At 40.5% G+C, this 27978-nt stretch overlaps 1 pseudogene; it reads left to right on the top strand.

Annotated features, from left to right (window-relative positions):
• Positions 1–247: 247 nt before the first annotated feature.
• On the top strand, positions 248–26936 carry LOC118837275 (annotated as a pseudogene).
• Positions 26937–27978: the final 1042 nt, after the last annotated feature.

Genomic DNA, 27978 nt, shown 5'->3' with positions numbered 1-27978 from the left:
TCCTCGGGCCTGCATGTGCAGTTCTTGACTTCAGCGCGAAGTCGAAGGCCACACGTGCCTCAAGGCCCGAGAACTTGGCTCGCACTTTGGGCGCCAGGTGCTTAGCATGCAGGAGTAGGGGCAGCAGAGGCAGCAGCAGGAGCGCGGGGCGATAATCCTCACACTTCAGTCCTCCCCATCTACCAGGGAGCGGCCTCACTCATTGGCCTGAGGCCCAGCACGCCCTGCCCCTGACTGCCACGTGATAATGAAGTATAGAGCTCTCTCCCCTCCTCCCACCCCAACCGGCCCCCAACGGCCTCCCCTCTCAGACCCGTTTTTGGATCCTAGCAACGGGGTGGGGCGGTGGGGTGTTGGGAGGACGGGACAGCCCGACCTAGCGCCCTGTGGGCTCTGTCCTGGAGCCACGGCAGGGTCCTCTCCCTTGGGCTGCCCGAGACTCCCAGCGAAGGCCTTGGTGAGAAAGCGCATCGAGCTGCCCGTGCAAGCCCCACCCCCACGCCCACCCCCAGTGCCTACCCCCAGTGCCCTGGAACCTGAAAGCACTTGGGGGCTCAGGAGGGGATGGCGGGCGAAGCCCAGTCCATGTGTGGATGTGGGGAAGGTTTGGGGGAGGGGGTGAAGAGAGGGAGAAGAAACCCAGGGATGCAGGGAACCCAAACCAACGTTCCAAGGAAGGGGCCACCTGGAATGAATTGGTGGACCCAAGCAGTCTTTAAGTCAAGGAGACAAAGATTTATTCCCCTTTTTCAGCGGCCAAGAGTTCTTAGGGAACCTGCAACCATAGAGAGGTGCAGGGGGAATCTCGATAGAAGCTAATAGGGGATGGGGGGCGGAACATGTCAGGTGTTTGGGAGTGGTATTAGGGAGTGGTTTATGGCCTTCGCAAGGACTGGTTCTTCAAGGAACATGCACATTTAGTATCTACTGTGCAGGCTTTTTATCCAGAGTTCTCTAGGAAATAGCCCACAGGGGGATGACTAGGGGTGTGGTCTTTACTGTGAAATGTCAATAAGTTCACTATCGGTCAGGGCTAAAGGGAATAGTTTCTCATCTAGTGTATTGTTAGACAAAGTACTATCTCTAAGATACGTGTTGGAAAGGTCAGTGAATAGTAAATATGGTTATGACTCAGTGTACAGTTGGTTGTCAGCATCCGGAAATCAGTCTATAGTTGTGCATAGCTGCTTAGGAAGGAAGAAGCAGAGATGAGTTGGGGCAGGCATTCCTTTAGCTAGATAGAAACAGCCTGAGAGAGAGTATGTTTTGGGAACAGGATGTGTTTATGAGAACTGGATGTGTTTTGGAATTGGGGTTCAGGCACAGGCACCCAAGCAGAGGCTGTTGGAATTTAGGGTCCAAGCACAAGCAGCTCGGAGGACAGTCCCCAAGTAGGGACACCTGGGGGCTGGGGGCTGGTTGTAGGGACAACTTTGAGGTTGAAGGGCCTGAAGACAGGAGTAAGGAAGGAGGCTTTGGACTCTGGGACTTAGAACAATTCAAACACTAGGTTATTTTCAGAGCTACAAAAGATCTTTATTTTTCATTTTCAAAGCTGAAGATCTGTGGGTAGAGACAGAACTTGGAGTTTGGCTTAGCATCACACCATTCACCCTCCACATTCAGATGACTTCTTTTCTGCTTTACACTGCTCTCTGTCACCTGCCTTTTTGCTCATCCTTCCAGGTTTGTCAAACCTCCATGTGGGGTTACCCCGCAGTGTGCTCCCTCAAAATTCAGATTGTAACAAACTTATCATTTAGTGATGACTGAGCTAGCCTGGTGTCCAACCTCCTTTGTGAAGAGAATTACTGTTCCCTCTTAATAGATTCCCACCCTGGGGTGAAGGGAGAGGAGGCCATTCTTTCACATTTCCAGTCCAGTCTCTTAACATAAAGGCAGAATTCATGATTTTGAAGAACTGTATATTCCCTTCAGCTACCCTAATACTGAGGTCTCATGAATTACATACATCATCTTTCCATGTAATGTAAACAAAACAGTTCAACTTTAGTAAGTCCCTTATGATTTCTCTTTTTTGTTTACCTTTTCATGCTTCTCTTGATTCCTGTGTTTGAAAGTCAAATTCTCTGTTCAGCTCTGGTCTTTTCACTGAGAGAACTTGAAAGTCCTCTATTTTATTAAAAATCCATATTTTGCCTTGGAATATTATACTCAGTTTTGCTGAGTAGGTGATTCTTGGTTTTAATCCTAGCTCCATTGACCTCCGGAATATCCAAGCCCTTCGATCCCTTAATGTAGAAGCTGCTAGATCTTGTGTTATCCTGATTGTAGTTCCACAATACTCAAATTGTTTCTTTCTGGCTGCTTGCAGCATTTTCTCCTTGATCTGGGAGGTCTGGAATTTGGTAACAATATTCCTAGGAATTTTCATTTTGGGATCTTTTTCAGGAGGCAATTGGTAGATTCTTTCAATTCCTATTTTACCCTCTGGATCTAGAATATCAGGGCAGTTCTCCTTGATAATGTCTTGAAAGATGATATCTAGGCTCTGTTTTTGATCATGGCTTTCAGGTAGTCCAATAATTTTTAAATTATCTCTCTGCATCTATTTTCCAAGTCAGTGGTTTTTCCAATGAGATATTTCACATTGTCTTCCATTTTTTCATTCCTTTGGTTCTGTTTTATAATATCCTGATTTCTCATAAAGTCACTAGCTTCCACTTCTCCAATCTAATTTTTAAGGTGGTATTTTCTTCAGTGGTCTTTTGGACCTCCATTTCCATTTGGCTAATTCTGCCTTTCAAAGTATTCTTCTCCTCATTGGCTTTTTGGAGCTCTTTTGCTATTTGGATTAGTCTGCAGCTGTAGCTCTGCTCAGCTCCCAGCTCCATGCGATAGACCCTTCCCAGCAACCATCGAGGATGTCCTGGGCTGGAGCCCTGCTTCCCTCTACTATTTTGTGGGTTCTGCAGCTCTAGAATTTCTTCAGAGCCGTTTTTATAGATGTTTGGAGGGACTGGGGTTGGGGTGGGGGAGCTTAAGCAAGTCCCTGATTTCCACCCGCCATCTTGGCTCTGCCCCCCCCATGTGAAATTTATAAAGAGAGAAAAAACCAATGAACATGCTGGCATGGTTCTGAATCACAAAATATAACACACTTTCCATATAGAAGACAGAAGCCAAACATTTATTCAGACAGGAAAGCCAAATCTCAACACCAGTAAACCGATTCCATCATAGCAACAAAGAAGTTAAAATACATTATCACTACAGGGAGAACTCCATTCCCAAGCCTTCCCCCCACCCCTGCTGGGACCTTCCCACAAACAAACACAACTAGCTGCTTGCCTGCAACCCTCTCTTTCTCCTTCTGCTCTAACTGCTCTGACTTCACTTCCTTCCTGCCCCACCCTTTCCTGTTCCACTTGTTCAGCAAGCCCCTCTCACCATATGGGAATTAGGCTTCCATTTGACTTAAGCAGGTCACATGGACCTATTAATGGATGGGGAAGATCTTCAAATTAAGCAAAAATACATTATTAATACATTTGACCCCAAGATCTTTCTTATCTGTTACATAGGCCAGTGGGGCAATCAATAGGGCAACTGGCCTCAACAGAACTTTACATCAATATAAGAGGGATAACACAAAATAAGCACACAAAACAATATCATCATTTCCCCCTTGACCAAATGGGGCTCAAAATCTTGGGGTTAAGGGCAAAGGTCTTATCTTCCATAGCTACTTCTTGCTGAAATTGGACGTAGAGCTGTCTCTGCCCCAAGAGGTCAAGAATCCCATTCAAGAAGGCAGTTCTTTAGGTGACATCCAGAGCTTGCTTGATGCCAGGTCCAGGGGGGAACACATCACAATGGGGGAAAGAGGGTAACATCAGGGGATGACATCTGGCTTAAGTGATCAGGCATCTGCAAGTAGAGGGTACTAAGTCTGAAGGAAACAAATCTAGCAAACAAGTTCAACAGACAAAAAGCCAAAAAGAAGCAAGGAGACGATAACCAGAAACAGGATAGATATAGGGTCAAGCATGCTTCTGGAGTCCATGAATCCACTATCATAGTCTCATTCATGGTAGAATGCATGAGTTAAGGGTACAATTTGGTAATCAACTTCTTTTGAATAAACAACGGTTACAGTATTATCTTTCCCATGTACTATAATTTCTGCATCCTTTGGAACATTGTCCAGCTTCTGCTTTACCCATACTTTAGCTCCCAATTCTGTCAGTAGAACCAAATCCTTCAGTTCCTCTGCTAGTTATTTTGGAAGGAGGGTCATTTTTCACAAGGGGTATTGTTTCACAAGGAATAATGATCACTTGAACTATTCTATCATTTTTACAAAACTGTATAGGTTCTTCACCTAAATTTTGGAATGTCACAATACTTTCTCCTTGATAATTAAAATCTGTCACTCCAGCCAATACATGTATTCCTTGAGCTGCTAATCCTGATTTAGGTAAATCCAAAATGATTCTTAAGGATTCTCATACATATTCCAGTGGAGATTTTTCATATTTCTTTTCTATCCAACCAAAAGTCCTCTAAAAAATATAAATTATATCCTGCTGAACCAAGTGTTCCTGGATACAGCATTGGGATATCTTCCCTCATAGTCCAATACTCAATGTTTGGGATCTTATGTGTTTGCTGTTTTCTAGTTTGTAGATTTGGGGTCATCATTCTGGCTAGAGGTGTACTTCCCCCCAATGGTCTATAATTCGAATTATGTAAAGCAGTGAACAAATTCTCTTTCTAATGGTTTTTTTAAGATTATTTATTTTTAGTTTTCAACATTCACTTCTACAAGATTTTGAGTTACAAATTATTTGCCAATTATTTCTAGCCAAAAAGACTTCTGGATCTTTCAAACTCACAAGCCTGAATACATCTGTCTCAGGAGAGATACTCATTCGCCTAAGATTGAGAAAGAACAAAAAAAAGTAGTCCAAATCCAGGCCCATGGTTGCCTAGGCAAGATTTGTCCTTTATTTGTCATGTGCTCTTGTCCATAGATCTGATGGAATCCACAACCAGAAGGGAAGAAAAGGACTTGGGGTAGAGTCATTTCTTTATAAATGTCTTCTGAATCATTGGACTTTCAAGCTCAGTGGCCAGTAAAAAACCTGCCTCATCACCTCGAAGCCCCAGGCTCCCTCGGCATTGAGATACCATGTGGTGTCTGCAATTTGTCCCAGGGCTGGGTTGCACATGTAGGTGGCCAAAAGCACTAAAGACCACTTTGCCCATGCTCTGTTCAAACCTTGTGACAATGCAGTAGAAGGATGTGATTTAAGAAACGATGAATGTGATAGGTTCAGAGAAACCAAGGAATGCTGGTTTCAACTGATGCAAAGCAAAATGAACAATTCACATGATGACCAAAATAATAATAATGTAAAATTTATAATAATTATTACATTATATTATAATAAATATAAAATTTATATATAAATATATTTAAATAAATGTGTTTAAATATTTCAATAAATACATAATGTTTAAATAAAAATAATAAAAAACCCAATAATGACCAGAATTCTGATCAATGTGATGAGGTCTCTAGAAGACTAATAATGAAGCATGCATCCTGCCTTTTGTGAAGTAATACACTAGAGCTGTAGAAAGAACCACATATTTAAAGCAATAGTCAATGTGTTTGTTTTGCTTGATTATATTGGTCCATTAGGGTGGAGTGAGGGAGGGGAAGAGTTGGTAGGTAATGAGAATGATTTTTTTCAAAGGAGAAATGAAAGAAAAAAGGCTAAATTAAGCAATTTAGAAATAGCAAAGAACATTCACAGATGAAACTGGTGGGTAGACAAATAGACATGAAGTGAAATAAATCTACCAGTGTTTCTATACTAATCCAACTTCATGTTGAATGAAAAATGAACCACCACATATGGACCCTAATACCCCAGTCAACGATAAGTTATATGGAGTAAAAATATTACTTAAGATGAAGTCAGGAAGAGCAACTTGACCTGATTAAATAAACACACAGTGAAGAAATTGGTGTTCAGAAGGGAACACATACTAGCAGAGCTGTTTAGTTCTTGTGTTAAATAGACACTTTAAAAAACTCCAAATGCTCAGCAACAGAAATTCATATACTGCATATGGTTTTATATCCACTCCTCTTTTGTGTTTTTCCTTGTTAATCGACATGTTCTTCTTTGTTGAATTAGTAAGAAAAAAGAAAAGGGTTTTAAAAGCTTGAAAGAAGAGAAATATATAGACTGGTAGTTATTGAATTTTCTTTGATCACATTTCTGGGTATTCAGATTATAGGATCGTAGATTTAAGGATGGAAGGGGCCTCAGAGGACAACCAGTCCAACTGCCTTCCTCATTTTACAGATAAGGAAACTGAGTTTCAGAGGTTAGAATTTTTTTGTCTGTTCATTTGGTATTTTCCTTTTTTGAGATAACTTCTTTCCATGATAGTGTCACCTCCCTCCCACCCCCGCCCTCCAGCACCAATTTCTTCACTGTGCATTTGATCAGGTCAAGTTGCTCTTTCTGACTTCACCTTAAGTAATATTTTTACTTCACATAACTTATCATTGATTGTGGTATTTTTTTCGAGATGAAATTGGATTAGTACAGAAACATTGGCAAATTTATTACATTTCACATCCGTTTGTCTACTCACCGTTTTCATCTGTCAATGTTCTTTCATGCTGAGCTTAGGACAACTGCTTCATCCCAACTTTTATTTATTTCTGCTGCTCTACATTCCTTCTCAGGCAATGTTCTGTCTTTTTTTGTGGATGGAAATTTGGAGAGCCAAAAATTTTCTGACCTACTCTGCCATCTTCCCAGAATCCTCCCTCTCTGTCATTTCTAACCTTTCCAAGCTCCAGTTTTCTCATTTATGAAATTAAGTGTTTGGACAAGATAGCCTGCTCTAGATTAGGTCATGGAAAATTAAGAGTAGGCTGTGGATTGGAAACTACAATGGCTAGAAGCCTATCAAAGAACCCAAACCCCTATGAACTACTGAGATGTTACACATAGGCAGCAGTATGCTGGAGTCAGCTCCAATGGGCTATTGTTAAATTTTCGGTGTGAACATTTATACTTCAGTAATCTGAAATTGCTACATATCAGGGTTTGATGCATTGTTTTACTGATTTCTAGACTTAAGAAAGTATTAAAATGCAGATTAAACATAAAAGTGTGTGCATACTTTAAAAAAACTCTGGAGATCCTAGTTGTTAAATATTTACCAGCATACCCCTGTATTGCTTGAGCTCAGCAGTTCAGTAGAAGACAGAGGGAATTAAGTCCTCACCAGACTAGAGGTCTGTTGACTGTAGGCTAATAATAATAACAGCAACAGCTGGCATTTATGTAGCACTTTAATGTTTGCATAGTGATTTACATCCCTTATCTCGTTTGAACTCCATAACGCCTATGACTATACCATCCAATCAACCAACTTTATTTTCTTGCTCTCCAAAATGAACTAAAACTGGACTAGACTCCTTCACTAGATTTCTCACTTTTACATCTTGTTCTGGTCCCTCAGCCTGGAATGCCCTGTTTCCAAAACTCTACCTCTATGAATCTTCTAGTCCTTTCAAAGACCATCTCAAATACTGCCTTCTTCATGAAACCATTCCAGATTCTACAAAATTTTGTGTGCCCCCTTTTCCTTTGAACCCTTGTAACACTCAGTTTTTGCTTTTCTTATGCTACATAATTAGGCACTTAATAAATGTTTATTGGCTAACATCATATACATATGCATTATTTCATTTGATTCTCATAATGATCCCATGAGGTAAGTCCCTATTTTACAGATGATAAAACTGAGGCTCAGACAGGCTGGGAGCTCTGTCCAGGGTCACATGCCTAATAAATATTTGAACCCAGGACTTCCTGACTCCAAGTCCAAAATTCTACCCCACTGCCTCTCATTGATCTGCATGACTTCAGAAAGTACCTACATTGATAAGATCACAGAGCCATTGGAACAGTATTGTTAAGAGAATTTGGTTGGGGCCAGGAGCTTTCCCCCAATTCCGTCTTATTAAATGCCAGTTCTATTTTCTCATACAGTGATGAGTTACATCTCATACAATGTGGGTTACATTGTCTGTTAGTGATGACACTGGATTGCTAAGGAAACAGAGATAGGACTGTTTGATTTCACATCTGTCCTCTCTTACGATTTCATCTACAAGGATTCTCAGGATTATGTGGCTTTCTGCAGATTCTTCTCACCTTATTGATTTTTGTTGTTAATTTGTGAGGTCATACTGTTTATAATCTGCCAACTTCCTTTGTAATGTTTTGTAAGTGATCTTTTACTTGAACTTTGTTTGGCCTCTGCTTGACAAATAGGCAAAACATTTGTTGGCTAAGGCAACTTTCATGCTTTTTTGGCTTCTGTTTTTGTGACAATTGTTTTATATCAGTTAAATCAGACCTATGGCCTGGCCTCCAAAGCAGTCACTAAGAAGTTAATGCTAACTTGTAAGCCACTAGTAGCACTTCAGGGATCTGCCCTTGGCCCTGTTCTGTTAGGCATTTTCATCACTGACTTGGATGAAGGCACAGATTAATTTTTATCAAATTTATGGATGACACAATGTTGCATAAAATATAAGGATCCCAAAAGATGGCTAGAACATAATTAATAAGATGAAATTTAATAGGTTTAATTGTAAAGTCCTACAGTTGTGTTAAAAAAATCAATTTCATACATAAAAGAATGGAGAGGCATGAATAAATAACAGTTGGTGTAGAAGAGATTGGGGGTTTTAATAAACTATAAATTCAGTGAATCAGGAATGACTAACTGGACCCATACAAGTTTATCTGATCTTAGGCTACTTTAAGAGAAGCATAACATGGGACTGATAGTTCTGTTCTCTTCCCTCCTGATAATGCCACATCCAGAATATTGTGTTCAGTGCTGGGTCCTCCACTTTCAAAAGGGCTTATACAAACTAGGGAGCATACAGAAAAGAGTAGACAGAGGAGAGTGATTATGGGGGCAAGGAGCCTTAAGACTATGACCAAAAAAAAGGATCAGTAAAAGGAGCTGAGGATGTTTAGCTTGGAGAGGAAAGAGTGTGGACATGAGCACTATCTTTGAAGTATCTGAAGGGTCATAACACAAATGAGGGTTATGCTCTTGGCTCCAAGTGATAGAACTAGGAGCAATGGCGAGGTAATACAAAATGGAAGATTTAACTTGATGCAGAGAAAAACTTTTCTTAGACACATCCAAAAATGGAATAGGCTATCTCAAGAGATAATGGGTTACCCACTCACATTTAAGAAAAATCTATAATGACTGTTTGCTTGGGATATTGTAAAAAAAGATTACTGATCAGGCCCAAGTTGGATTACTGAGGCCACTGAAGCACCTTCCAAACTCTGAAATTCTATAATTCTAGGAAATGGCAAAAATCAGTCAATGTCTTCATTTTTATTGTTTCCATTTTCAGTCCAAACACTTTGTTTAACCAGGTATGGAGCTTCTGTAAATACATGAAGTATCTTCTCTTCTTCATCCTTTCTCCTAACATAGTATTAATTTTGACCACTGTTCAAACTAGTCAACATTTTACTATAATCATGCCTATGACTCCCCAGATTCTTTAAAATATTTCACTTGGCTCTAGCATTCCCTCAAGCTATCTTACTATTACTTTTCTTAAACTCCCAGCTCTAGGTACATGATCTTATAATAGAGTGTCCTATGATTCTAGAAAAAGTCATCTACATTCATTGTCTACACCTTCCCTTTTCCTCTCAACACATACGATATTGTTTCAACCTCATCACTTAAGTGAAATTCCTCTCTCCAAGTATACCAATGAAAAAATCTCAGTTACCAAATCTAATGGCCTTTTCTTGCTCCTTATTCTTTCTGTCATCTCTGCAGTATTTGACACCATTGAGGACCTTTCCTCCTGTGTACTCTCTCCTCCCTGGGTTTTTATGACACTACTTGCTCCAAGTTCTCTTATATGTCTGGCCATCCTTCCTTAGTATTCTTTGCTACATCATCATTGATGTAGTGTTCGCTCAATGGAGCCATTACACAAAAATCTGACTTGGGCCTTTTCTATATATAGACTATATATAGACTCTCAGTAAACTCATCATCTTCCATATCATTTCTAAGCAGATGACTCTTAGATCCACATATTCAGCCTTTCCTTAGGCCTGGTTTCACATCACCAATTCCCTGCTGGACATTTACAGCTGAATGTCCCGCAGGCAATTCAACTCGACATGCCAAAATGAAACTCATTACATTCCTGCCCCACCTCACCCACCCAAGCATCCCTTCTTCTGAATTTCCCTACTTGTGCTAAGGACACTACCATCCTTCCAACCACCTAGGTTTCCAACAGTCATCCTCTACTCCTCCCCCTCCTTCATTCCCCATATCTAATCAGTTGCCAGGTTTTCTTGATTTTCTCCTAACACATCTCACATCCGTTTCTGTCTTCTTACACAATCACTACCCTATGTCATACCCTCATCTCCTCTTGACTGTACTGTTGTAATAGTCCTCTAAGTGGACTTTTTGCCTAAAGTTTCTCCCTTCTAATTCTTCCTTCATATGGCTACCAAATGGGTATTCCTAAAGCAGAGGTTTCATCATGACACTCCCCTGATCAAGAAGCTCTAATGACTCTCTGTTGACTCTAAGACAAAATACAAACTTCTGTTGGAATTGGCTTTTAGAACCTTTCACAAAATGACTCCAGCCTGATTTTTTAGGCATATTATTCCACATACACTATGCAGGGGTGGGGAACCTGCAGCCTCAAGGCCACATGTAGCCCTCTAGGTCCTCAAATGCTAACCTTTGATTTGTTCCGTGAAGTTTAGATTCAGTTAAAGGGCTGCACTAGAGGACCTAGAGGCCCACATGTGACCTCAAGGCCACAGGTTCCTCACTCTTGCACTATGGTCTAGCCAAATTGACGTACTTCCCACTTCCTCTGCACGACCTGCCATCTCCTGCCTCCATGTCTTTATACAGGCTGTTCCTATTCTTGGACTACATTCCCTCCTTACCTCCACTTTCTTAGAATCCTTGGATTACTTTGAAGTTTAATTTAAGTGCTACATTCTACTTCAGTCGCTGTGCCTTCTACCATTCATATTAATTTGTATTGTTATATCTATATAGAACATATATGTATGTATATATGTGCATTAGATATATTTATGTATTAACACCCATATGCTTTTATACACATATATATACATATACATAATGTATATTCCTTATATATTTTAGTTTCATCTGTAGTAAAAATGTTAATGTGGGTTTTCTTCCAGTAGTTAATCAACTTTGTTGGACAAGCATCTCAGATTTGTAGACTCAACAGTTAATCTTTTGAGACATTCTAAAAACTGTGCACCTCACACAGAACTGAAGACCATTACCCATTTTGGTTTCACAATTCACCATGGTCAAAATATTCATGATCTCTGGGAGACGAGTCTTCTGGAATTAGCTAGGCCAGTTCTTGGGCAGCAGATACCACCTGTCCCAGGGACTACTCCAACATGGGAATAAGCCAGATCTCTTCACTGGCTTAAGCTTTGAAAGTCTAAATCCATTTCCATGTCATGATAAGCCATCAGAGAAACCATTGGTGGAAGACCTTATAGCTGTTTAGTGAATATTGAATAAAATTTGTTGAATTCAATTGAAACATCTGTTGGTATCAGAATGTGGAAGGCCTCGAGTGTCAGGTTAGCCATTACTTGACAAGCAATAGTGAGCTACTGAAACATTTTTAATGGACAAGTCATATGAACAGATCTATGCGTAAGGAAGATTACTATGTCAGATATGTGTGGAAAATGAATTGTAGAGAGGAGAGAATGAACAGGGAAAGCAGAGTTCTAAGATGCTTCCATTATCCCCTGCAAACAAATGGAAGGCAACAGTGGCATCAGTAATACAGAACTCTTGATGATCCCAAAATCTTTAATATTTGATTTTGAAATGGACTGTGTGGTTGTGCTTTTTGAAAGCAGGTTTCTCTTCTCACTTTTGTTTTGCTTGTCTCCACATTAAAATCAGTTGACATTTGTTGAGCCAACATATATTGTCTAGGCAATAGAAGAGAATGATGAGAAATCCTGGTAGCAAAAGAAAGCCAGCATGGAGAGAATGTTCTATAACAGATAACCCACAAAGCAAATAAGCCATCTGTATATAATCAGGACCAGATCATCAGATTTTATTTTGGAAGCCAGCTGCTTTGTTCATTATAAAGGAAGAATATCTTGTTACATGCAATAAATGATTTTTCAAAGACTTAGTAGCCACTTTCCCTTTACAGAAAATTTTGGCATCCACTCAGGAAAAGGACAACTTATAGATTGAACTAACAGATTCCTTTTCCTCTCTCCCAACCTGCTTCTGCTCAAAGTGTATATCAAGGGGAAGTCCAGAGAGGGATTTTCAAGGCTCTACAGTATAGTGGGTAAAGGGCATAGGACTGGAGGGAGGAAAATCCAACAATGACCTTACCTTTCTGAATAAACAGCTTCTGTTTCCCTTCTAGTAGCATACCATCCCCAGAGGCCAATCCAATATCTAGCAGGTAGATGTAAGATCACCTTTGTTTTTGGAGACCAAATAGTGTTTCAGCAATCCAACTAGCAGCTGTTGTGGGAGTGAAAGACCAGCACAAGCCCAACAACAAGCATGCTCCCAACATGCTGCAAAAGCCCAGGTCCTTTTGATCTGCTTTACTAAGGAAAGCAACGTTAAGGGGTTAACAAGCTTACTTTAATTCAGCATACAAATACCATTCACTTAGTTTAGGGGAAAAAGCCAGCACCCTGAATTTCAGAGCAAAATACAAACAAATTACAGACGTTGACAGACAGACCAAATACAATTCATAGTTACCAACATCTAAGTTCAGCCTGGGAGCTCATAACAAGGGCTGGCCCAGAGTCACGCACGCCACCACTGCTGTGGGTAAGAGCTCTGAGAAAGAGAAAGCCAACCCCTGGTTTTATATCTTTTTCGGGGTCAAGGGTGAGTCACACATGCGACTCACCCACGTGACCTAAAATCATCACAAAGAGGCGACTTAAACCCACGTGGTCTAAAAGCCTCTGATGTCCCAAACGTGGCACTCAAACTCATGTGTAAACTAGGCCCTCCCCTGAGGCAAGGAGGTCACCAAGGACTCTCAATCTAATCAAGGAAACAAAGGCCAAACTCTTCAAGGGCACTTGGTTGAACGGAATGCTAAGAGCCCATTTTGTTTACCTACCAACACAGATAGTCATTTCAGGAGAGGGTCTGCCTTGTGAAGGCTGAACAATTTTGTTCCTTTCACAAAAAAAGGGAGGAGAGGAGAATCATTTGGACATTTTAACTACTTTCCAATTACATCCACCTACCTGTAAGCAACTCAAAAACTTCGAAGACCATTCCCCTCACCCCCCACCCAAACTTACTTAAGGATCCAGAAAAGTAAAACTGTTCATAGGAACATAGATTGAGAGCTGCAGTTATTTGTTTCAAGCTGAAGAGAAAAAACCCAAATTAAAATATTGTTATAGTAAAGATACAGTAATTTAGCGCTTCTAAGATGCTTTGAAGCTTTGAAAAATCATCCTTGGAGTGTTTCATTGTTTAGTCTCTTGCCTTGGTCAATTTTTGAGATGGAGTTTGGAGGTTGGGGGTGAATTCATACCCGCTTTGGTGAAGAGGAGAAAGGAAGAATATTGTGGATGGACGATAATAACATCTGACATTTATGTAGCACTTTAAAGTGTAAAAAGCACTTAGCATACATTATCTCATTTGAGTCTCACATTAATCCTGTAATGCTAATTTTATAGGTATTATCATCCCTATTTACATATGAGGAAACTGAGGTTCTAAGAGATTCGGTGACAGGAGACCTAAATTCCAAACACTGAGTCAGCTGTGTGACCCTGGGCAAGACACTTAACATTTTGAGCCTCAGTTTCCTCATCTGTAAGACAGCACCCACTTCACACAGTTGTGAGGATTATGTAAAATAAGATATGTAAAAGTACTTTTCAAGCCTTAAAGAGATACGTAAGTACTAGTTATTAGTGTAAGGAATAACTCATTCAGGCTCAGGAGGAGTGAAGATAAAAGTTAAGTTTATTACAGGACTGCCATGGTAGGAGTCTCATCAAATAGACATACCCTATAGAAACAAAAGCAAGCCTTCAAAACCTATGCCCAACTGTAAAGTCCCTCCCCTATTTCCCCACTGGCTGGGTAACACAGGGTGTACAACTTTCTGATATGCCTACTACACAGTTCCCCTTGATATGTTTCCCCCTCCTGCTACATGCTTTGTATGACTATTTGTATTGGTAATTAAGGTGAGATTTTTTTTACGTTTTCTTTTTTAGAAATGCTAAAGTAATCAAATGCCTTTGATTAAGCCTTACTAGGTGCAAAGCCCCAGGCCCACACCCTTTTGCTAACTAGGTGCTAAGCCCCAGGCTCACACCCTTTTGCTCTTTAGGTGTAAATCCTTGGGGCCCTGAACAGCGTATAAAAACTCAAAGGTTAGCATTGTATCTGGGGCTCTCACTCACTGGAGGAGTGTTGATGTGGAGACCCTGGGCAGCCTTGTTAAGAGCCCCCGGCTTTGAAGAAACACAGATGTTTTGTTTGGGGGCTCTCAGTCACTGGAAGAGTGGCGTGGGACTCTGGGCAAGCCGTAGCAACTGCCCCCAGCCTTGCTAACCCAGACCCATTGGTTCTTTGGTAACTATGAATTGTGATTTGGTCGGTTTATATTTGTTTTGAAGTTCAGGTCGCTGGCTTTTCCTCCTGAACTGTTATTATACCATTAAAATGAACCTTTACTCCTCCTAGAGGAGGAGAAGTTAATACTTATAACCTTATTTACACTGGAGCATTCCAAGCAACACTTAACTTTTACTCTATTTAGCTGACTACTAACCTCAAAAGGAGATAAAACCAGTTGGATCCTTGCTTTGCCTGTTATTGTCTGTGTGAGATATAACTTGTTCATTATGTCTCCCATTCTGCTGATTGTTATTCTGAACTTATGGAGGCAAATTTCTCCATTATATCTCTCAATTTCCTTCTTCTACTAAAAGATAATCTAGTACTAATCTATATTGATAGTGTCCCAGGCCTCACCTTTAATAGTCATAGGCAGAGAAATGCTCTGAGCTTCATCTGGTCCTTATTGTTGGCAAAAAAAGAGGCAACTCCTGGGTTTACTTAGAGAACAAAGGATAGAATGTTGCTCTCAGGTACACTGATTAGCCTGATGAGTGAAAATGTTTAATCAGTATCTCCTCCACTACTTTCTTCACGATCAGTTTATTTTCCTGCATTTGCTGCAAGTCAAAAGACTGTCTGGTACATAAGGATCCCCTAGATTTCAAAAGTCATGTATTACATAATTTCTGTGGAAACAAAAATTTTAATCATTCCTCACATTTACTCAGGGTTGAACAGCTAGTAAACATGGAGGAGGCAGAATATTCACTCAGGTCTTCATGACTTCAAGTACCACATTCTATCTATACTTCATTGTAATGGTTGGAAGTGGGAGATATGGAGACTGAATTTTTTATTTGATTCTACACTGATCAGGAGACTTTCAGTAAATTATTATGAATGTGAGAATGTGAAATGTGAAATGAGTCCCTAAGGGGACTGATGGTTAGTATATCAGGATTTCAATTTCAATTTATTCCTTTTTTAAAAAAAGTCTGATCTTAACAAACAACAACCAAAATGAACTCTTCCATATACCCGGTAGAATAAAGAAAGTTGTACAAGTTTAAATGTAGTTTTAACTAATGAAATTGGTTGTACTTTTCTACTCCAGAGAAGTGGTAACATACGACTAGGAACCAAGTCAATCTTAAATAAATACTTGGTTGCATGATCAATTCTTTTTTTAGAATATAATTGTTTTTTAAACCTTTTTTTGCTTTTTGGCAGGGCAATTGGGGTTAAGTGACTTACCCAAGGTCACACAGCTAGTACATGTGTCAAGTGTCTGAGGCCAGATTTGAACTCCGGTCTTCCTGACTCCAGGGCTGGTGCTCTACTCACTGCGCCACCTAGCTGCCCCTAAATTTTTTAATATATGTTTTATTTTTCCCCCAATTGCATGTTGAAACAATTTTTAACATTTGGGGTTTTTTTAAGTTTTGAGTTCCAAATTCTATCCTTTCCTCCTTCTTTCCTTCCCTCTCTCCTCCCCCCCTCCTTAGATGGTAAGGAGTCAGATGTAGGTTATACATGTGCAATCATGTAAAATATTTCCTTATCAGTCATTTTGTACAAAAAGAATGAAAGTGAAAAATTACATGCTTCAGTCTGTATTTAAACAATATCAGTTCTTTCTCTGGAGGCGTATAGTATGCTTCATCTTTAGTCCTTGGGGATTGCCTTGGGTCATTGTATTGCTAAGAATAGCTAAGTTCACAATTCTTCATCAAACGAAATTGCTGTTACTGTGTACAACGGTCTTCTAATTCCATTCACTTCATGTTGTATCAGTTCATGTAAGTCTTTCCAGGTTTTTCTGAAATCATCCTGCTTGTCATTTCTTATAGAACAATAATATTCCATTAGAATCATATGCCACAGCTTGTTTAGCCATTCCCTAATTGATGGGCATTCCTTCGGTTTCCAGTTCTTAGCCACCACAAAAAGAGATGCTATAAATATTTTTGTACAAAGAGGTCTTTCCCCTTTTTTCAGGATGTCTTCAGAGATATAGACCTAGGAGTGATATTGCATTCTTTAGAAACAGAATAAGCAGACCCTCTAAGTCACCTTTGCCACCGAATAAATCTGAAACAATAATAGTCATTTTACATAACACCATACTTTCTTTTTTCTTTTTTGTTCCTTCATTCTCTATCTACCTCCCTTTTCTTCTTACTTCCAGTTCAAAGCAACAAATATTTATTAAGTACCTACTGTGTAAAGGATATTACGCTACATTCTGGGGATTAGAAATAAGAATTGAGACACAGTCTGCCCTCCACTTTCTAAAAAATCTAAAGGAATATGTGATAGACACACAAATAAGTATGATACAATGTAAAATATGTTCAGGACAAAGGAAGAATCTAGATGTAGATAAAGTGCTCTAAGAAATAAGAAGAGAGATGATTTTATGGTGGGGAAAGAACCAGGTAGGGCTTCATTGAAAAGGTGGTGTCTGAGCTATGTGAGCTTTGTCCTTTGAAGGAAGAGAAGGAATTTAATGAATAGAAAAGTGAATGTTTCAGGTGCAGGTGAGGGAGTGAAAGGATAGACACAGGTTCAGAGACAGACAGACAGACAGACAGGTAGATTGTTGTTGATTTGTTTTCAGTCATGTCTGACTCTTAATGACCCCATTTAGGGTTTTCTTGGCAAAGATACTGAAATGGTTCGCCATTTTCTTCTCCAACTCATTTTACAGACCGGAATCTGAGGCAAAGAGGATTAAGTAACTTGCCCAGATTCAAACAGCTAGTAAGTGTCTGAGGCCGAATTTGAACTCAGGAAGATGAGTCTTCCTTATTCCAGGCCCCTCAAGGCACTCTATCCACTGTGCCACCTAGCTGTCCCACATATGTAGATAGATAAATGTAAAAGATAGATAGATAAAGCATTTATTAGATGCTTTCTATATGCCAGGCACTATGTACATACCACAAGAGGGATTAGAGGCCTCATACACATATACTATTGTCAATCGATATTTATTATACTATATATACATATATATATATATATACATATATATATATATATATATATAATAGTGGTTCTTAACGGGATGTTGAGGGCAGTGGAGTCTATGAACTTGTTTTTTTCAAAAATACTTTGATAAATATATTTCAGTATAATTGGCATGTATTTTATGCTATGGATTTAAAAACATTATTCTGTGGAGTCCATAGATTCATCAGACTGCCAAATAGGTACGGGATGAAAAAGGATTAAGAACCACTGATCTAAGGACTATACAAAATGCCTAGGAAACCCAGCATCCCTTATTCCCACTCCTACACACAGTCTAAAACAGAAAATCACAAATGTCCATAACATAAGGCTTCTTGGCATCCCTTATATATTCTTTTTCCCTCCCTTTCTGCAATTTATTTAGGATGTTGAGTTATTTCCTTTTGTTTACTTTTAAGACCTTTAAGACTTAGTGACAACCACTGGCAGTCAACTCTGCCAAGGTCATTTAGGTTTGAAGAGGCATCTGAGCCCTCATGGTAAACAGAAGAAAATTCTACTTTTTTGTTTTGTGTGTGTTCAGTCATTTTTCAGTCATGTCCTACTCTCTGTGACCCCATCTGGGGTTTCCTTGGCAGAGATACTGAAAGTGTTCACCATTTCCTTCTCCGGTTCATTTTACAGATGAGGAAAATGAGGCAAACAGGGTTCAATGATTTACCCAGGATCACCCAGTGTCTACGGCCAGATGTGAATTCAGAAGACTCATCTTTCTGATTGCAGTAGAGGCATTCTGTCCACTCAGACACCCAGCTGCCCTTGTTTGTTTTTATCTTAAACCAAATGTGGACATCACATCTAACCCTTGATTATAAGTCACCTACTTTAATGATTTTAATAACAATGATTGCTGGAGAAAAGTCACAAAGAATCACTTTTGAGAAGAAAACTTAAATTCCCTTCCCTTCCTTTTGGATATTGTTCGAGCTTATGCTGCCACCTTGTGGAGAGCTGAAAGAACACGTGGAGTTTGAGCATGATTAAGAGTTTAGCCTCCAGAGGTGTGTGGCAATTTGGTATTAAGTTGCTTTATCTCTGGAAAATTTTAAGTGTATCTTGAGTAGGATTAGTTATGAAGAGATGAAGTGGTTGGTTCAGTATACTTTTTTACAAACTTGCTTCATCATCATTCCTATTTAAATGAACTAATTTTGGTGTATTAAATAGCATAACTTTTCTGGTCATGGCTTGTAAGTTCCCATCATTCCCATCCATATTCATTCTCACTTACTTTTTTCCTCTTATGTAATTACAATAAGCATGTGCTCCGGTCTTCTAGTTCTTCTTTTTTCCTTTTGCTTTATTCCAGAAAGATTTTCCAGATTTCTTCATTTTTCCCCATTTGTTGGTCTCAATGGCGTTAAATTATTCCATAACATTAATGTACAATAAAATATTTCACCATTTCCCGATTGTTGGACATTCAAATCGCTTCCAGTTTTGTGTACTTTGCAGTTATATATAATAATGGTAAGAAAATCTGTGAATAGATGTCCCTTCTTTGGTTCTTGTTAACATTGTCAGAGCAAACCAGAGCATTCTGGGAAGATGATGAAGTAGGTCAGAAATTTCCAAGCTCTCCAGATTTCCTCCAGAGACAGAAAATCACAACAAAATGAATGTAGAGCAGCAAAAATAAAGGGGTAAAGCAGTTGTCTTCCTAAGATTACTTGAGTTGGACATGACTAAAAAATGACTGAATACACACAAAACAAACAAAAAAGAGGTAGGATTTTCTTCTGTTTACTATGAGGGCTCAGATGACTTCTCAGAAAAGACAGAGCCTCCAGGAGCTGAGGTATGGCCTGAGAGAAAGGTAGATACCTAGAGGCATACTCCACTGTGTCAACAAACAGAAGTCCCTGGAGCAGCTCTGTCAGGGAATAGATTAGGCCTCAAGAAATTTCGCCTCAGCAACTTTCACATCTTGGAATTTTACCTCACAGATTTTCATGAAGGAACAGCAGACCGCTGAGGGGGAGAATATTGAAGGACCCACAGCACCATCACCTGATGTTTCCAGAAGCCAGGCCCAGGTGCTGACCAGAAGTGCTACCAGGCTCTGGCTGTGGGTAAAAAGGAATGAGCACCAGCCTGGTGAGTGCAGTACCCATAGGGAGCAAGAACGTTTTAGGGACATCATGGCTAGGGACCCTGACTGTGGCTTAGGAGAGGAGTCCCTGAGGTTGAGCACCTGGACAGATTTCAAAAAATAACAGTAAGGAGTACTTGAGGCCTAGGGCAACATTACCCACAACTTGGGATTAAAATTTGATTATAATAGTAAACTAACTAAAAATAAAAGTAAAAGTGAGTAAATAAAGGGGAAAAAACAACCATAATAATAGAAGATCTAGGTTCATATTCAGAGGAAGATAGCTCAGTAAAAAAAAGAGCCACTCCTACCCCAGAGTGTAAATCAAATGGTCGCAAGCTCAAAAAGAGTTCTTGGAAGAACTTTAAAAGGAATTCAAAAATCAAATAAGAGACCATATTCTGAACAATGTAACTTCTGGGTCAAAGGATGTAATTATTTTTGTTACTTTTATTGTGTACTATCAGATTGCTCTCCAGAAAGTTTCTACAATTTCTGATTCCATTAGCAATGAAGGAGTTTGTCTGTTTCTCTACGCATTTTCCATTCCAATCATTGACATTAGTAGCTTTACACTATTTTGGCCAATTTCTTGCATGCAAAGTAGTACCTCAAAATTGTTTTAATTTGTGTCTCTTTGATTTTTTTCACTTTTTAATCACTAAATTAAAATTTTATTGCTGTCTTTTTGTTTTTTAATCTTAATTTCTTTTTAATATAAATTTTTTTTATTTTTTTATCATCTAAATTTCCTTCTGTAGCCTCTTTTTCTTTCCTAAAGAGCTACCCCATCTAATATTTTTTTTTAAAAATTAAGAAGAGAAAACATGGAACATGAACAGGCAGCGAAAACAAACTCAGACTCAAACTCAGATTCAAACTCAAACTCTAGATTCCTTTTTTGGAGACAAAGAAGATCAAAACATACAACCAGAAGAAATCAACAGAGTCAAAGAGCCTACATCAAAAGCTTCCAAGAAAAATATGAATTGGTCTCAGGCCATGGAAGAGCTCAAAAATGATTTGGAAAAGCCAGTAAGAGAAGTAGAGGAAAAATTGGGAAAAGAAATGAGAGTGATGCAAGAAAACCATGAAAAACAAATCAACCACTTGCTAAAGAAGACCCAAAAAATACTGAAGGAAATAACACCCTAAAGAATAGACTAACCCAAATGTCAAAAGAGCTCCAAAAAGCCAATGAGGAGAAGACCGCCTTGAAAGGCAGAATTAGCCAAATGGAAAAGGAGGTTCAAAAGACCACTGAAAAAAATACCACCTTAAAAATTAAATTGGAGCAAGTGGAGGCTAGTGACTTGATGAGAAATCAAGATATTATAAAAGAGAGCCAAAGGAATGAAAAAATGGAAGACAATGTGAAATATCTCATTGGAAAAACCACTGACCTGAAAAATAGATCCAGGGGAGATAATTTAAAAATCATTGGACTACCTGAAAGCCATGATCAAAAAAAGAGCCTAGACATCATGTTTCAAGAAATTATCAAGGAAAACTGCCCTGATATTCTAGAACCAGAGGGTAAAATAGAAATTGAAAGAATCCACTGATCGCCTCTTGAAAAAGATCCCAAAAAGAAAACTCCTAAGAATATTATTGCCAAATACCAGAGTTTCCAGGTCAAGGAGAAAATACTGCAAGCAGTCAGAAAGAAACAATTTGAATATTGCGGAAACACAGTCAGGATAACACAAGACCTAGCAGCTTCTACATTAAGGGATCAAAGGGCTTGGAATATGATATTTCAGAGGTCAAAGGAGCTAGGATTAAAACCGAGAATCACCTACCGAGCAAAACTGAGTATTGTGCTCCAAGGCAAAATATAGATTTTCAATAAAATAGAGGACTCTAAAGCTTTCTCAATGAAAAGATCAGGGCTGAAGAGAAAATTTGACTTTCAAATACAAGAATCAAGACAAGCATGAAAAGGTGAACAAGAAAGAGAATTCATAAGGGACTTACTAAAGTTGAACTGTTTTGTTTACATTCCTACATGGAAAGATGATTTGTGCAATTCATGAGACCTTTCTCAGTATTAGGGAAGTTGAAGGGAATGTACATATTCCCTTCAGACAGAGGGTGCAGGGTGAGTTGAATATGAAGGGATGATGTCTAAAAAAATGAAATAAATTTAAGGGGTGAGACAGGAATATATTAAGAGAGGGAGAAAGGGAGAGTTAGAATGGGGTAAATTATCCCACATAAAAGTGGTAGGAAAAAGCAATACTGTTGGAAGGGAAGAGGGGGCAGGTGAGGGGGAATGAGTGAATCTTACTCTCATTGGATTCAACTTGAGGAGGGAATAACATACACACTCAATTGGGCATCTTAACCCACAGGAAAGTAGGGGGGAGGGGATAAAAAAAGGGGGATGATAGAAGGGAGGGCAGATAGGGGAAGGAGGTAATCAAAAGCAAACACTTTTGAAAAGGGACAGGGTCAAGGGAGAAAATTCAATAAAGGGGGACAGGATAGGATGGAAGGAAATATAGTTAGCCTTTCACAACATGAGCATTGTGGAAGTGTTTTACATAACAATACATGTGTGATCTATGTTGAATTGCTTGCCTTCCTAGGGAAGGTGGGTAGGAAGGGAAGAGGGGAGAGAAGTTGGAACTCAAAGTTTTAAAAACAGATGTTCAAAAACAAAAAAAAGTTTTTGCATGAAACTAGGAAATAAGATACACAGGCAATGGGGCATAGAAATTTATCTTGCCCTACAAGAAAGAAAGGGAAAAGGGGGTGGGAGGGGAGTGGGGTGACAGAAGGGAGGGCTGACTGAGGAACAGAGCAACCAGAATATATGCCATCTTGGAGTGGGGGGGGAGGATAGAAATGGGGAGAAAATTTGTACTTCAAAAGTGAAAATCAATGCTGAGAAATAAGTATATTAAATAAAAAAAAGAAAAAAAGAGTATCAGGATATGGAATAAGCATATTAGGAAGCCAGCCTCTAGTGTTTGTGGTGGGATATAATCTGAGTGTGCAGAAGACAGAGAACTAATGTTTGGTTTGAGTGACAATGAGGAAGTCAAGAGGGTCATTAGTGATATGATTATGAGGAAGCAGAGAGAGTGTAGTGTTTAACTGTATTAGTGGTGTGGGTTAGAGAGAGTGATGGGGGTGGTGTTGTTTGGTTGTGCATCCTTGAGCAATTTGAGGGTGCAACTTGGAACTCTGAGACGTGATTCTGTATTCGGAGTCAGTGAATATGACTTGAGTTGGGGATATACAAGGGAATACTGGGTTCTAGAATGAGACAGGCATTCCCTGGCTGAGTAATGACTTGAGAGGTTATACAGACGCAGTTCCCTGTGTAAACCCCCATATAGTATCAATATTTGGAAGTTGTGACAGCAAAGTAATGGCAAGTGTTAGCTATCTCATATACTTTCAAGACCCCAATAGTCACTGGTGAGGGTACATACAAAGCCAGAACGTGACAGTATATTTGTGAGTGAGTCTGTCATCCCAAAAGGGCATTTTTCTAACTTTGTGCAGCAACACTTAAGTGTATTGTTGCCTTTAGTCCATGGTATATATAAGAATATCCTTGAGGTACATGACTATTCCTGAATCTCATAAATATTAGAAGATTCATGGCATTATGCAGTCAGAAGAGCACTGCATTTGGAATTAGAAGCACTGGGTTCAAATCTTCACTCTCCTCCTGTGTGAATTTGGGCAGGTTTTTTTCACCTCTCTGTACCTCAGTGTCCTTGTGTAAAATGAGGAAGTTCAACCAGATGACCCCTGAGGCCCCTTCTAGGGGCCCTAAATACATTCAATAGACACTTATTAACTACTTATAAACTGCTATGTACTCATGATCCTATGAATTGGTGTGCAGAGTCCAAATGATGTCAGAAGTAGTCAGATTATCTGAGCAAGGCCTGAGATTTCTCTTTGTCCACCTGAAGACTGTGTACTAGGTTGTATGCCTGCTTCACATCTAGGTGAGTGAAAACACAAGGCATATCTCAACTGATCAATAAAATTTGGGAGCAGTGGCAGAAGGAACCAGTCAGAGATTATGACTATGTTAAGGGATCTATAGTAGTGACTCAGTCTAAATTCACTGCTCCTTTTCATGTAAAGCACCAGTGCCCACACAATGTGAAACCAAGGTTTCATTTTGGTCATAAGGAAGGGGGTGGTGTCTGGAACAGCTGGTTAGAGTAACAACATTTACCCACACCACCAGAGGGCACTTCAAGTTTGAGCTGCTTCAGCTCATTCATCCTGCACATCTGTGGACGGTTTCTGGCCATCCCAACCTGGAGCAACCTGCTTACTGCCAACTGAGGATGTCTTTAGTTTCCCTTCCCAGACTTCTGTCAAGGGGTTTTAAATTTATTTCCTTTAAAATCATAATTGCCTTAGTTTATTGGCCCTTTTTCCACAGGTATTCCTTAGTTTTGTTTAGTAGGAGTAAAGTCAAAGAAAATACTCTAAGTAATGAGAAAATAGGTTATGCCCACAGGGAGGAGAAAGGGAGCTGCTGGAAAGGACATGCAATGAACATTTTCCAAGGCTGGGGGACATGCGAGAGGGTTTAGTTGGTTTTTTTTTCCTTTATGCTATCAACCTGCACAGATACCCTACTATACATGAAGGCTTATCCATGCAATTTTTTTTTCATTTATCCTTTGTGTGCCTTTCTGGTTATAGAATTTAAATACTGTTAGAATTCTACTTATTTTCTTTTTTAAAATAAACTTTTTATAAATTTTTATATCACTAAAATTTTTCCCAATCTTCCTCCCCTTCCCACTTCCCAGAGAGTCACTGAGCAGCAAGGCGGTACAATGGTTAGAGTACTGGGCCTAGAGGCAGGAAAACCTGAGTCCAACTCCAGCCTCAGATATTTGTTAGATGTGTGACTGTGGGCAAGTCTCTTGACCCCATTTGCCTGTATCCTTAACTACAAAATGGTTCTAACACCGTCTACCTTGCAGAATTGTTGTGAGGATCAGATGAGGCAATGTTTGTAAAGTGCTTTGCATGGTGCCTGGCATATGCAAATATGTATGAATGTTCACTCTCTCCCCCTTCCCCATAATAAAAGGTATTTTTAAGTTTAAAAAAAGGGAAAGAAAAATACGAAGAAAAAAATCAGCCAAGTTGACCAATACATAAAAAAAGTCTGGGCCTGTTGCTGCAGGATTCATTCGTGGAGGTAACCTCTCTGGCCTGGGTGACCTGAGGGACAACTGAGCCCCAGGAGAGACAGTGACCTTAGCTGGGGAGCAAGGCCTGGCATCTGGGAGGAGGCAACAATGGTCCACATACCGTGTTTGGGAGGAATAAACAGAGGCTGGAGATCAGGGCCATCTAGCTCCAAGCCCCCAAATGCACTTGGGCTTTGACCAGCAGGAGCAGAAGTCCTCAGGCTCACATTTCAGTGGCAAGGGCTCATCACAGAGTGGGCCCAGCAGCCCAGATTCCTCATTGAGCCTACCTGCATCACCACCTCCAGCATAGGGCCCATAAGACCATCATTCAGGAAAACAAGGGCTCAAAGGATGGAGCCCTCTCACCACTGTTGGGTGAGTTTGAGAACACTTCTGTAACCCAATCCTACTCCCTTCAACTGCACAATAGCCATCCCCAGACCCTGCCAGGTTCTCCAATCCCATCTCATCAATTGAATGGGCTGACTGAGGCCAAGGGGACTGGGGGGTCATGCCCAGGTCCAGGAGGAGACCCAGCATTAGGGGACAGGGGTTTTTTAGAGGGTCAGAGTTGAGCAGTTGGTCATGGGGCCCATGGTGGCAGCAGCAGAGATGGAGAAGAGGCCCAAGTCATCAGGGAAGGGATTTTTGGGCCAGCCAAGGAGGCCCCAGCCACCCAGGGACAAACAAACCCTGTTGGTGTCTAATGTCCGGACCCCACCATCCCCAGGTCCAGGAGGTAGGGTGAAGTCATTGGCTGGAAGGCCATATATCTTGTGCTTACACAGACCATCCCATAAAGTGTCCCAGGGCCCCAAAAAGAGTCCCATAATCCTATCCCTACTGGTCCCTCCTCAGGAGGCCTCCCTCCACACTCCTTCTCCAGGCCACTGCCCCATGCTACCTGGGGCCCAAAGCCTGCCCCTGCTCAAGGTGGGTTGAGCCAACATGCCTCAGAAGCCCAGCTGGCCACTCATGTCCTTCCCCATCCCCTTTCAGCCTGGTCTGCCAGCCATGTGCCCATCCAGACGCCACTTGCCAGGGTGTCCCATGAATAGTTCTGAGATGCATTGCACCTTGTGGTCAATTCTAGCACCACCACCCCTCTCCTACTGGATGACGTCAAGATTGGCGACAGTTCCACTGGTGTTTTGTGTATCTCTACTGTTTGAAGGAGGCTAACTGGTTGCTGTGAAGATGGACCTTTGGAAGCACCGGTAACAAGAACTTCTCTTTAATGAGACGGTCATATTGGGAGACTATGAGTATGAGAAAGTGGTAGAGATGTACAGCAGCAACGCGGTTGGGGATGAGCTCCGGGTGGTCGTGGAATTCTTGAAAGGGGGAGCCCTCATGGACACTGCCACTCATACCAGGATGAATGAGGAGCAAATTGTTACCATGTGCTCTGCTGTCCTGATGGCTCTGTCTGTACTCTGTTACTGGGGTGTAAATCACCAGGATATGAAGAGCCACTCAATCCTGCTGACCTAAGACTGGAGGGTGAAGCTCTGAACCCAAGTTAACAAAGAGGTACCCAGGAGGAAGTCCCCGGTGGACACCCCTTACTCAATGGCTTCCAAGCTCATCTTTTGCCTACCCTGGGAGTAATGGTAATAGCGATGGTAAATGGGGAGCCCCTTTATTTAAATGAACTGCCCGTGAATGCCATGCAGATGATTCAGGACAATCTGCCCCCTAAGCTGAAAAACCTCCTCAAGGTTTCTCCCTCCCTGAAGGGCTTCCCGGATGGACTACTGGTGCAGGACCCAGCCCAGAGAGCCACAGCCAGTGAACTACTGCGGCACCCTTTTCTGGGTGAGGTGGGCCCCTCAGTCAGCATTGTCCCTCTCACATGCCCCAATCACATGAAATAAGACTAGATAGCCCCCATCCCTTCACCTTACCAAAGAAGCACTTCAGAGGGATGGGAGTAGGTAGGGAGGTGGTAGAGCAGACTCACTCTTCCCCACCCAAAGCAAGGAAAAGAATCCTGGGTGGACCCCTGACCCTCCCCGACCTTTATCAGCACTAGCTAGATGCTTCCTGGGAAGTGGACCTGTAACTGGATGGACTTAGCCTTTATTACTCCATGGGTCCTTCAGACATTTGGGGGGACTCATTTAATGAGTTTCAGTTTTGATTTTATGTTTAACATAATGACTTGGGAGTAAGAGTATCTAAGGTGACTTTTGAGAGCAGAGATACCATTCCCACCTTGCCTTGCTTCGGGGTCAGTGAGCTTCACATTAAAAATCTGAAAACAAGGAGAGCAGCCAGTATCTCCTCTGACCACCCAGCTTTCATGTGCCCACCTTGTCACGGGGAGACAGGCGCTGAGGTACCTGGGAGCTAACACAACCTGGAAAAGCTGTAGGGGAAGGGAGGGTCATGAGTACCTCATCTTATGGGAGTGTATGTAGGTTGTTTTTGTGTCAGAGCAGTTGCTTCTTGGGTCACTATGTTGTATATTTGTACATGTCTGCAATGGATAGTTGTACTTTGCCTGTGTCTCTGTGGCTTTTGAGTGTGTGCATGTCTGGCTGGCATTTAAATGTTTCCTGTGTTTAACTGTTTCCTAACTCCAAGCCAGGTGGGGAGATGATTAGGATTTATTATGTATATATGGTGATCAAAGGATATATACATATATCTAGGTATATGTGTAAGTGGATTTTAGATATATATACGTATGCATATATATAGATATATGTGGATTAGTGTGTGCATGTAACATACACATCTCTATGTTTGTAATAACTATTAGTAGCTAATAAACCTTGGATATCAAATCCTTATCTAAGAAATTTGATGCAAAATTTTTCCCATTCAAATACTCCCATTCAAAACCTAAATGCATTTTCTTTGTGCAAAAGTAACCAAATTTATCTATTTTTGATAATTTTTTCTATCTCTTAT

Source organism: Trichosurus vulpecula, chromosome 2, assembly GCF_011100635.1.
Source record: "Trichosurus vulpecula isolate mTriVul1 chromosome 2, mTriVul1.pri, whole genome shotgun sequence".
Taxonomy (NCBI): Eukaryota; Metazoa; Chordata; class Mammalia; order Diprotodontia; family Phalangeridae; genus Trichosurus; species Trichosurus vulpecula.
Note: the sequence above shows the minus strand (reverse complement) of the source record. Positions and strands in the feature narration are given on the sequence as shown.